The sequence below is a fragment of the Myotis brandtii genome, unplaced genomic scaffold, assembly GCF_000412655.1.
Source record: "Myotis brandtii unplaced genomic scaffold, ASM41265v1 scaffold382, whole genome shotgun sequence".
In the NCBI taxonomy this organism is placed as follows: domain Eukaryota; kingdom Metazoa; phylum Chordata; class Mammalia; order Chiroptera; family Vespertilionidae; genus Myotis; species Myotis brandtii.
In genome coordinates this window covers 1124518-1136422 of record NW_005364671.1, presented here as the reverse complement: position 1 = coordinate 1136422, position 11905 = coordinate 1124518, and the positions used below count along the sequence as shown (strand labels likewise).

The window sequence follows — 11905 nt, the reverse complement described above, 5'->3', positions numbered from 1 at the left end:
AGTCTGGGGGGTGTGGGAAGAGACTGGAAAAAAATCGTACACCTATGGATGAGGACAGTGGGGAGGGTAAGGGCAGAGGGTGGGGTGGGAACCAGGTGGAGGGGAGCTATGGGGTGAAAAAAGAGGAACAACTGTAATAATCTGAACAATAAAGATTTATTTTAAAAAAACTTATTAAAATATTTATTGAATACATAATTACACATAGTCTATGTTCCTCTAGTCACTTAAAAAATGCCTAAATTCCATCTGGAGTAGTCCCAAACTTTAGTGGCTTAGATCAACAAACATTTTATTTCTCACAATTTTGTAAGTTGGGAATCCAGTCAAGGCTAGGCTAGCCCCTTCTGTGCCACACGGAGTCAATTTAGGTAACCTAGAGGTATTCATTTAGCTTCACTCACATGCGTTGAGCCTTGGAAGGAATGGCTAGAAAGCTGGCTTCATTTGGTCCCCTCTTCTCTCCATAAAGTCTCAATGTGGTCTCTCCAGCAGAGTTCATGGTGGCTCAGGGCTCAACGAGAAAATATTCCCTGGAGACAGGAAGTGAGAATTACTAGTCTCTTAAGACTTGGACTTGTAATAAGCACAGTGCCACTTCTGCAGAAATCTATTGGTCAAAACAATCATAGAGCCCACCCAGACTCCAGAGAAGGAGAGGTTCACCCCACCTGTCAATCACAGGAGGATCAAAGAATTTATAGCCATCTTTATCTGTCACTGTCTGCCATTTGGCTACAAATTATTTACAATTTTTAAAAATACATTCACACACACAAAAAAAGATAAAAAATGGGAAAAAATACATTCACCTCTTCAAAGTATCTATCCCCCCAAACTCAGCTCATTGTAGCATCAGATTTTAAAGTCCATGACCTCATCATCTGAATAAGTTCCTGGTGTGGATGAGGCTCCTGAGATATAACTCCTAGAGTGTACCTTCTTGAGTATTGTTCCTTTCAACATAAAGATCTCTGAACTAAGGAAATAAATTACCTTCCCCTTCACACTCTTGACTACAATGGTGAGATAGGCATAAGATAACTGCAACAGACACTGATGTTCAAAAGAGATTGGTGGTGGTGGTAGGTAGGGAGAATGGAAGGCCATAGCAATCACTGGAGCATAGAAATTCTGAAAGCTAGGCTAGGCACATGTTGCCAGTTCCTTAATTAAGGTCTAGTTATGCTCCCTGGGAATGGGTCTCTGTGATTTTTGTTCTGCCCTGTGAGTCATCCTTCTTTTTCCATAAAAAATAGCCCATTTTTATAGTTGAGTAAGTTTCTCAGCCTTCTCTCTGCCCATAGTAGGTTAGGAGTCCAAAGATCTCTTTTAATTTTGTACTGTCTCTGCTAGCTTCAGGCCAAGCTAATGTAATCCTTGTAAAATCTGGAGTTTTCTGTGTATCAAATTATACTCTACTCATTATCCAAGAGACACACCCACAAATTCTCTTTCAGATAGCCTTTCTCAACCTTGGGCCCCCTGTGAAGCTGCTGTAGAATCACACCATGAAGACTTAGAAACCTTATTGTTTAACACAGAAGATCCATGAGGCTGAGGCACAGCATTAAGATCCTCAGAATTTTTCCCTCCTAGGAATAATTTTTAAAGGATTTATGAGACATTGCCTTAAATCTTTCCGAGGTCTTAACACAAGATTTTACAGTTGCATCCTTGGCTTGTCTTTACCCTGTGATCTCATTTTGCTGGCAGCACCTTGGATTTGATTTTCATCATGAGGCCATTTGTTCCTTTGGGATCCTTGTGCTGTCTGGAAATACTATCCTGGACCCTTCTTCAGTTTACCTCTCTCTTCTTATATTTTATCATGGATAGCTAGAGAAAAAAAAGAAAAAGAAAAAAAAACAACAACAGATGACACTTTCTGCCTGGAAATTCACCAGCCAGGTCCTCAAGTTCATTAGGTACCTTTCTATTTTCCATGTTACCACAAGTAACCATTTGCCAAACCTTCCTCTACCTTTCAATAACAACTCTTGGATTGTTCTGCAAGTCCTCACCATTGATCTTCTCCAGGCCTTTCCAGCTTTCTCTAACAGACTTCTCAAGGCTCACAGTTAACATCATATTTTCAATGGTGAAAAATTGAAAGCTTTTCCTCTAAGATCAGGAAAAAGGTAAGAATACCCACTTTCTTTTTTAATATTTTCATTTTTATTGATTTCAGAGAGGAAGGGAGAGGGAGAGAGAGAGAGAGAAATATCAATGATGAGAGAACCATTGATTGGCTGCCTCCTGCATGTGCCCTTAGACTGGAATCGAACCCAGGACCCTTCAGTCTGCAGGCTGATGCTCTATCCACTGAGCCAAACCAGCTAGGGCAAGAATACCCACTTTCAACATAGTACTGGAAGTTCTAGCCAGAGTGATTTTTTAAAATCTTTATTGTTCAGATTATTACAGATGTTCCTCTTTTTTTCCCTCCATAGCTCCCCTCCACCCAGTTCCCACCCCATCCCAGGCCCTTGCCATCCAACTGTCTGAGTCCATAGGTAATGCATACATGCATATAAGATATTTGTCTAATCTCTTCCTATACCCCCCAACTCCCCCTTCCCTCTGAGAATTGTCAGTCTGTTCCATTTCCATGCCCGTTGTCCGTGTCCATTGGTTAGACCTATATGCTTGCATGTAAGTCCTTTGGTTGATCTTTCCCCCTTAACCCTGCCCTCCCCTACCTTCCCTCCAAGGCCCGACAGTCCAATCAATGCCTCTCCATCTCTGGATCAGTCCTTGTTCATCAGTTTATGTTGTTCATTATATTCCACAAATGAGTGAGATCATGTGGTATTTATCCTTCTCTGACTGGCTTATTTCACTTAGCATAATGCTCTCTAGTTCCATCCATGGTGTGGCAAATGGTAAGAGTTCCTTTTTCTTCTTCCTCTTCTTAAAGAATACCTTTCAGCATTTCATATAATGCTGGTTTGGTGGTGATGAACTCCTTTAGCTTTTCCTTATCTGTGAAGCTCTTTATCTGACCTTCAATTCTGAATGATAGCTTTGCTGGGTAAAGTAATCTTGGTTGTAGGTTCTTGGTATTCATCACTTTGAATATTTCTTGCCACTCCCTTCTGGCCTGCATAGCTTCTGTTGAGAAATCAGCTGACAGTCGTATGGGTACTCCCTTGTAGGTAACTAACTGTTTTTCTCTTGCTGCTTTTAAGATTCTCTCTTTGTCTTTTGCCCTTGGCATTTTAATTATGATGTGTCTTGGTATGGTCCTCTTTGGATTCCGCTTGTTTGGGTTCTCTGCGCTTCCTGTACTTGTAAGTCTATTTCTTTCACCAGGTAGGGGAAGATTTCTGTCATTATATCTTCAAATAGGTTTTCAATACCTTGCTCTCTCTCTTCTTCTGGCATCCCCATAATTCGGATGTTGGTACGCTTGAAGTTGTCCCAGAGGCTCCTTACACTAACTTCATATTTTTGGGTTCTTTTTTCTTTTTGCTTTTCCGGTTGGGTGTTTTTTGCTTCCTTGTATTTCAAATCTTTGACTTGATTCTTGGGATCCTCTAGTCTACTGTTGAATCTCTGTATATTATTCTTTATTATTCTTTATGCTGCCATCTTGGTTCTCCTAGCCAGAGCAATTTGGCAAGAAAAAGAAATAGAGGCATCCAAAGGATAATGTAAAATTATCTCTATTTGCAGATGATATAATCTTATAAGTAGAAAACCCTAAAGATTAAAAAAAACACTGTTAGAACTAATTAATAAATTCAGCAAAGTAGCAGGATACAGAGTCAACACAAATATCAGTTGCATTTCTATATACTAACAATGAACAATTTAAAAAGGAAGTTACAAAAATAATTATTTAACAATAGCAACAAAAAGAATAAAATACTTAGAATTAGCTTAACCAAGGACGTAAAACACTAATACAATGAAAACTATAAAACATCCCTGAAAGAAACTAAGAAGACATAATAAAAGGAAACACATCTCATGTTCATGGAATGGAAGACTTAATATTCATAAAGTATAAATATTACCCAAAACAATTTACAGATTCAATATAATCCCTATAAAAATCCCAACTACTTTTTTTTTCACAGAAAGAAAAAACCATCCTAAAATTTATTTGGAATTTCAAAGGACCCTAAATAGCCAAAATAATCCTGAAAAAGAAAAACAAAACTGGGGAGCTCACACTTCCTATTTCAAAATTACTACATAGGTAGAGTAAACAAAACAGTGTGGTCTTGGCATAAAGACAGCCATATAGACAAATGGAATAAAATAGAAAGCTCAGAAATAAACCCTCATGTATGTAGTCAATGATTTTTTTTTACAAGGGCATCTAGACCATTTAATGGGGAAAGGACAATTTTTTTTACAAATGGTGCTGGAAAAAAAATAGATACACAAAATAATGAAGTTGTGTAGCGAACACCATAAAAAAATTAGCTCAAAATAGATCAAGGCCCTAAATGTAAGACCTAAAACAATAAAATTCTTAGAAGAAAATGTAGATCAAAAGCTTCACCCAGCTGGCATAGCTCAGTGGTTGAGCATAGACCTATGAACCAGGAGGTCTCGGTTTGATGCCCGTCAGGGTACATGCCTGGGTTGTGATCTCTCCCCAGTGTGGAGCGTGCAGGAGGCAGCTGATGAATGACTCTCTCTCATCATGGATGTTTCTATCTCTCTCTCCATCTTCATTCCTTTCTAAAATATATATATATATTAAAAAGCTTCATAACACTGGACTTGGCAATGATTTCTTAGCTATGACACCAGGGGCATAGATAACAAAAGAAAAAATAGACAACTTGGACTTTATGAAACCTTTTTAAAATTGTGCAACAAAAGACACTATCAACAGAGTAAAACGGAAAACCACAAAATGAGAGAAAATACTGGCAAATCATATACCTGGTTAGGGCTTAATATCCAAAGTATACAGAACTTCTAAAACTCAACAACACAACACAATTCAAAAATGGGAAAAGGACTTGAATAGACATTTTTCCAAAGAAGCTATAAGAGTGACCAATAAGCATGTGAAAAGATGCTCAGCTCACTGATCTTTAGGTAAATGCAAATCAAAACTACAAGATAGTCTGGCTGGTGTGGTTCAGTGTTTGATTGTCAACCTCTGAACCAGGAGATTCTATTCCTGGTCAGGGCAAATGTCCAAGTTGGGGCTCGATCCCCAGTGTGGGTCATGCAATGATTCTCTCTCGTCATTGATGTTTCTCTCTCTCCCTCCCTTCCTCTCTGAAATCAATAAAAATAGATTTTAAAAATATTAAAAACAAAACCACAATAATATGCTATCCTATATAATAAAAGCCTAATATGCAAATTGTCCCCTCGGGCGGTCAGTCGTTTGACTAGGAGACCGGGAGTCCAACTGCTTCCTATGACATGTGCTGACCACCAGGGGGCGGTGTTGAACATGGTGGGCATCGGTGACACAGGTGGCAGTGGAGGCGCTGCTGGCCCCAATGGGCCTGACAAGAGCGGGACTGCGGCAGGATGGTGGAGCAGGTGAGTGGGCGGCACCAGGCCAAGGCGGGTGCAAGCGGGGGCCCAATCGCCCTGCCGGTGGCCCCACAGACAGCGACCAGCGGCAGTGGCAGGGGGGCGGGCCGCCGCCCGGCTCCCAGGCACTGAGGGAGCCTGGCAGGGGGCCTGGCCCCAACTGATCGCCCGACTGATAGCCCCGCAGACAGCAACCAGTGGCAAGGGTTGGGGCTGCCGCCCAGCCCTGATTAATCACCCTGCAGGTAGGATGGTGGAATAGATGAGGGGGCGGCACCAGGCCAAGGTGGAGTGCCAGGCGGGGCTGCAGGGCTGTGAGGCTGGAGGCGCAAGCTGGAGCCCGATCTCCGCAGGCCAGCCCAAGACCCCATCCGTGCACTAATTTGTGCACTGGGCCTCTAGTAAACAATAAAAGTGATAAGCCTTTAACCAGGCTAAGAAAAAAAGAGAGAGGACACACATTACTAACATCAGAAATGAAAAAGGACTCTGGCTGGTGTGCCTCAGCTGATTGGAATGTTGTCCCACATACTGAAAGGTTGCAGGTTTGATTCCTGGTCATGGCACATACCTAAGTTGTGAGTTCTATCCCTAGTCAGAGCACCTAAGAAGGCAACCAATCAATGTTCTCTCCCACAACAATGTTATAGAACATACAACACCAAGGGTGAAACTAATGTAAGCAAGGATTTTGTGATATTGATGTGTCCTTGTAGATCAGCCGTGGGCAAACTACGGCCCGCGGGCCGGATCCGGCCCGTTTGAAATGAATAAAACTAAAAAAAAAAAAAGACTGTACCCTTTTATGTAATGATGTTTACTTTGAATTTATATTAGTTCACACAAACACTCCATCCATGCTTTTGTTCCGGCCCTCCGGTCCAGTTTAAGAACCCATTGTGGCCCTCGAGTCAAAAAGTTTGCCCACCCCTGTTGTAGATTCATCATTGTAACAAATGCATCATTCAGGTGCAGAATGTTGATAATGGGGAAGCTATGCATGTATGGGGACAGGCTGTAAATGGTACATCTCCGTACCTTCTGCTTAATAGTGATGTGAATCTAAAACTGCTCTAAAAAATAAAGTCTATTCTTTTTGAAAATCTGGCTCTCATATCTGATTTTGCTTTAGACCTATTGTCAGAGAAAACCAGAGCCAGTCAGAAGTTAAAGTGGTGAAGGCAAATTTTATTCAAGAACTATTACAGTAGGGGAAGAGAGACCTCAGTATAGAACTGCACTCCATTGTGAATGCAAAAAGAACAAATGGGGCCCAGCCAGCATGGCTCAATGGTTGAGTGTTGACCTATGAACCAGGAGGTCATGGTTTGATTCCTAGTCAGAGCACATACCTGGTATTCGGGCTCTATCCTTAGTGTGGCGCGTGCAGGAGGCAGCCAATAGATGATTCTCTCTTGTCATTGATGTTTCTATCTCTTTCTCCTTTCCCTTCCCCTCTGAAATCAATAAAAATATTTTTTTAAAAAAAGAACAAGTGGGGATTTATGGGTAAAGAACAAGGTGGGGAGTCAGTGGATGCTAAATTACTAAGAGGAAACATTGGAGATAAGGGGAATTCTAGCCAAACCTACTTGGTAGGATTTTTGCTCAAGTCAGGTCAAGGTGGTCAGATACCCAGGGTGGGAGATTTTGGCTAAACTGGAATAAGTGGGTCAAGCACAGAACCCAAGGCCAGGGCCTTTAAGGCTTAGAGGAGCCTGGAAGAGTTAGGTCAAGGAGAGTCTTGGTCACTCCAATAGCCCTGGTTACTATTTCTGATTTTAAATTATGTTTTGTGATTAGTTCACACTCTGGTCCACAGGGCACTTCCCAAGAGGTCCTTTCTAAAGCTGGGTTAGAAAGAGAGATCATTGAATAGCTACCTCCTTACAAAGGTACATGTGGATGTCAAAGGCATTCAAGATAAATCTTTCCCATCCCCTTGTTTTTACACACTGAAGGAGGAATATCATGATGAAAAAAGATGTAGTCCATTCCCACAGCCTAATAAAGGCAACTTGTATATGATTCAAATCCTGGCTTTACTACTGAATAGCTATGTTGTTACCAGACTGGAACCAGACCCAGAGTGGGTCTGCCTCTGGCCAGCCTACAGTATGTGGGTTTTTTACTTTGTGTAGGAAAGATTTCACAACACAAGTCCAGGTGACTTTGAGAGTATATTCATTAAAGCTGGGGCTAGTGAAACAAGGAAGGGCTTAGGATAAAAGAAGCCAACAGGCCCTGGCTGGTGTGACTCAGCTGGGTTGGAGCATTGTCCCGTGCATGGGAAGGTTGCTGGTTCGATTCCCGGTCGGGGTTCATATGGGAGGCAACCAATCGATATTTTTCTCTCACATTGATGTTCCTCCTCCCTTCCTTCCTCTTTAAAATCAATCAATCAATAGCTGCCAACAACCAACAGGAGAGAGCCTTGGTGGGGCTGCTTTGGCTCTCTAGAGACATGATAGGAAAAAAGTGAGCCAAGGTGGGGTTGCTGTTGGCTTACTGAAAAGTCAGAGAAAAGGTGGCCTTGGAGACAGGTTCAGGGGGTTAGCCTGGTATGAACTGCTACTGCTCATTGCCCGCCCCCCCCTCCCCCCCCGCAGGTGCAACTCTGGTGGGGACCCTTAATGATTCAGGAGAGAAAAGCACTTGCTCGGGAGAGGGAAAGCATGTGCGGGGTCCTTCTTCTTGAGGGTTTTAAAGTTTGGGAGTTTAGCGGAGGTCTTAGGGGAGGATCTCAATAGTATATTTCTCAGCTTTATGCTGATGTGCCAAAATTTGGTTTATTTTTTTAACTTCATTGTCCTTGGGTGTGGTTGGCACAAATGGCACTAATGAATTTCTGCTACCTATCTTTCTGAGAAGGGAGATTTAAGCTATTTACCCTCTGGTTGGAGAGCAGAAGTGTAAACCATTTACTCTTAACTGTCCTTGGTTAGGGAAAATAGGATTTTGCGATTTACTAAATGGCTATTAACTGCTTGGCCATCTAACTATCTGTCTGTTTCCCTATTCCACTTATCGTGGCTTACTGACCTGCCTCAATGTGAAGCCATGTTTCTGTTCCTACAAAACAAGAATATCAATATGTACCTTTCAGGGCTTTAATGTGTCTGGCTCAAGCTAATAAATGGCAGCTATGATTATATTTATTAAAAATTACATTGAAATTCATTTATGATATGTAGATATACACAATATAACAGATCCCACTTATTTTATATTGTTACATATATTCCAATTAGGTGAAATCAAGGACAGCTGTGTAAAGAAAGTGGTCTTAGCCCTGGCTGGGTGGCTCGGTTAGAGTGTAGTCCCACTGCGCCAGGGTTGTGGGTTTGATTCCCAGTCATGGCACATTCAAGAATCAACCAATGAATGCATAAATAAGTGGAACAATAATTTGATCTCCCATTCTCTCTCTCTCCCTCTCCCGCCCCTCTCAAACAAATCAATCCATTAAAAAATAATTTTAAAAAGTGGTCTTAAAAGATGGCTGAATTTCAACAGAAGGGATAGCATGTCAAAAGTCAGAGGTGGAAAAGCATAGTGAAAACAGGGCATGGCAAGTAGTGTGATGTAGCTGGGGTGTAAGGATGCCTCATTGGCGCTGGAAATAAGGACGGAACTAAATGGTGCAAAGCCTTAAGGCCATGCAAAATTTCTGAACCACAAGTCTATGAATGCTCTCTGATCACATTTCTCATGGCAGTAGTGTGGAAAATAGATGAATGATTCAGAAGCAGGGGCATCCTTAAGAAGCTGTTGCAATAGTTCAGAGGATACAAGGAAAATGGCAATGGGGGGAAAGAGGCCTGTGCCTGAAATTTTCTGCCCAAAGGATCCAATTATTTCATTTTTCCAAGCTAGAGAGAATTAAGCAATCATTTGGGGGGATGTGTGAAAGATGCTGATGCAAACATGGCCTAAGTTATACACCTATTTAGGTGGGAGCTAGTAATGGGAAGGAAGGCAAGTCTTGGAGAAGAGGGCATACAGCAATGCCGGAAGCTGGTCCACCCTTGCTGCTTGACACAGTTGCTGAAGAGAAGAAACATCTGCACAGCATATGTTTCAAGGGACCTGGTGTATATGGCATATGTTTGCTCCCCCTCTTAACGCTATGTGTTTTAACCAGGACCACCTCCCCGAGAAAGGTTGTTTCCCCGGGTGGGGGTTTTTCCCTGGAGTTAGGGATTAACAGGACTAAGGAAGAGAATAAATCAGTAAAACCCCTTAACTAAGTGCCAGGTGGGCAATCACCTTTACTAGGAACAATCACACTTAAACTACATAATCTTTACTTAGGATAATCTCCTTCAGTTACTTCCGTGTAGCTTAACAGAACAGTAGAGTAGTAACCTTGGAATAGAGATAACACCTTTGGAATAGAATGGATAGGATTAAAATCAACAGAACTAGATGGAGATGGGATTTTTGGCAAAGGTCAGATAAGAAACTATGGAAATGAACCAAGGAACTGTAGAAAGTTACCCAAAACATACCATGAGGTGATTATAGAGGCATGCTTATAGGATCAAATGGTATAAATACAGAGGTAACAGGACAATAAAGGGAGAACCTGGCTATGCTGATCATCTGAACGCTGTCTCTGTGTCATTCCTTCTTCAAAGACTCGGACCACACCTTTGGGAACCCCTGGACCTGCTGGGGCTGGACCCCAACACAGCAAAAGGGTTATATTTAACATGGGATATGAGTGCATTTAAGTCAGATAGTGATTTTGTAGAATAGGGATTCCAAGAATCCTTTCAGGTCCTCACCCAAATGGTCTAATCACTCTCCTCTAGGCCTTCTACAACTCCTTGGTGGGTGAGGCAGAGGACTCATCTGTTTGTCTTCCCAGGGGAACTCTGAGCTCCATTAGCAACAAGCCAGGTCTGGTAAATAAGTTTTCCTAGTGCTTAGCATAGGTTCTGGAGAATAAATAAATACATAAATAAATTTAAATAAGTAAATAAATGAAATCAGGAAATGGTGCATAAAAGAAAGGGAGTGAAGACCCGCCTCTTGTCTTCTTGTTGAGTGAATATTAGAACTCTCGTCTTTCTTGTTGCCTTCTTTTGCATACATTCATTGCTTTTTGAGTTTTGTTCATTCAACCAAGAAGGAGCCTACTGTACCTTAGGCAATGTGCCAGGCCTTGCACAGAGGAGGGACAGATAATTCAGCTTGATCAGACTGTGACAGAGAAAAGCCACAGAGGAGACTAACCCAGACTGGAGGGTCAGGAGAGGTTTCCTGGGAGAAATGCAGTTGGGTCCAAGAAGGCTCAGTGGGGATAATGATTAGCCTGAAAGAGGTAGAAGGTCTGGAATGAGTTTCTGTTAAAGAACAACATGAGTAGCCTGGGCCAGCATGGCTCAGTGGTTGAGTGTCGACCTATGAACCAGGAGGCTACCGTTTGATTCCCAGTCAGGGCACATGCCTGGGTTGCAGGCTTGGTCCCAGGTATGGGGGCGTGCAGGAGGCAGCCAATCAATGATTCTCTCTTATCAATGATGTTTCTATCTCTCTCTCCCTCTCCCTTCCTCTCTGGAATCAATAAAAACATACTTTTAAAAAAAAGAACAACATGAGTAAAGGCCTCAACCAACTGAAATCAATAAAAATATACTTAAAAAAAAAAAAAGAACAACGTGAGTAAAGGCCTCAACCAAAGGGAACAGTTTTCTAGATAAGGGAAAGTATTTAGACAGCCTAGAGTTTAGAATATGTGAGGAGACAATGCTGCTAATGAGTTTAGGGAGGTAGGCAGATTTTTAAACCATTTGAGAATTAATAATTTAGTCATAGCAGTATTGGGAAGCTATTGAAGGTTTTAAACAGAATGTCATCAGACTTACATTTAAAAAGATAATTCAACTGTGCATATAATGGATTGAATGGGGGCAACGGTGAAAGCAGGGAGAACAGCTTTGAGAGCACTGCAATAGTGTGGGTGAGAAATGATGGTGGCTTGGACTATGATGGTGAGAAAGCAAAGGCACAGAACAATCTGAGATATGCAACTGGAGGAAGAATCTCTCTGGCTGTGACGTCGGAGGATAAGGAAGTGATTGGATAGATAGGAAAGGTTCATTGGTGAGTTTGGACTTGAAAGGATAAAGGGGGGTGGGGCATTTACCATTTAACTATGGGAGTGATACATTCTGCTCCAAGTTTATACAAGGATCACCAGGCAGAAGGTGGTGAGAAGACTCGGGACAGGACAGAGCACAAGTAAGAGCCGAGACAAGCGGGGAGGGAGAGTGGCTGTGGGGAGGAGACTTCAAAGGTCTCGGAGTCGGGGACCGAACCTGAGAGTCAGCAGGAAGAGACGCAGCCCCGAGAGCAGCGGCGGGCGGGGGGAAGCGCGGCC

At 42.2% G+C, this 11905-nt stretch overlaps 1 long non-coding RNA gene across 4 annotated transcripts in view; it reads right to left on the bottom strand.

The window, feature by feature from the left end:
* Window positions 1-251: 251 nt before the first annotated feature.
* The window catches only part of LOC102257326, a 12804-nt gene continuing 1150 nt past the window's right edge, over window positions 252-11905 (bottom strand). Inside the window, exons 1-4 of one of the 4 annotated variants that reach the window (XR_313941.2) lie at window positions 11844-11858; window positions 6870-6974; window positions 1693-1839; window positions 252-533 (exon numbers count right to left, since the gene is read on the bottom strand). This is a non-coding gene — a long non-coding RNA (uncharacterized LOC102257326). Of the gene's footprint in view, window positions 534-1692; window positions 1840-1984; window positions 2004-3362; window positions 3383-6869; window positions 6975-11843; window positions 11859-11905 lie in introns of those variants that run through there. The other 3 variants (XR_313942.2, XR_001363334.1, XR_001363333.1) reach the window with 3 other exon arrangements.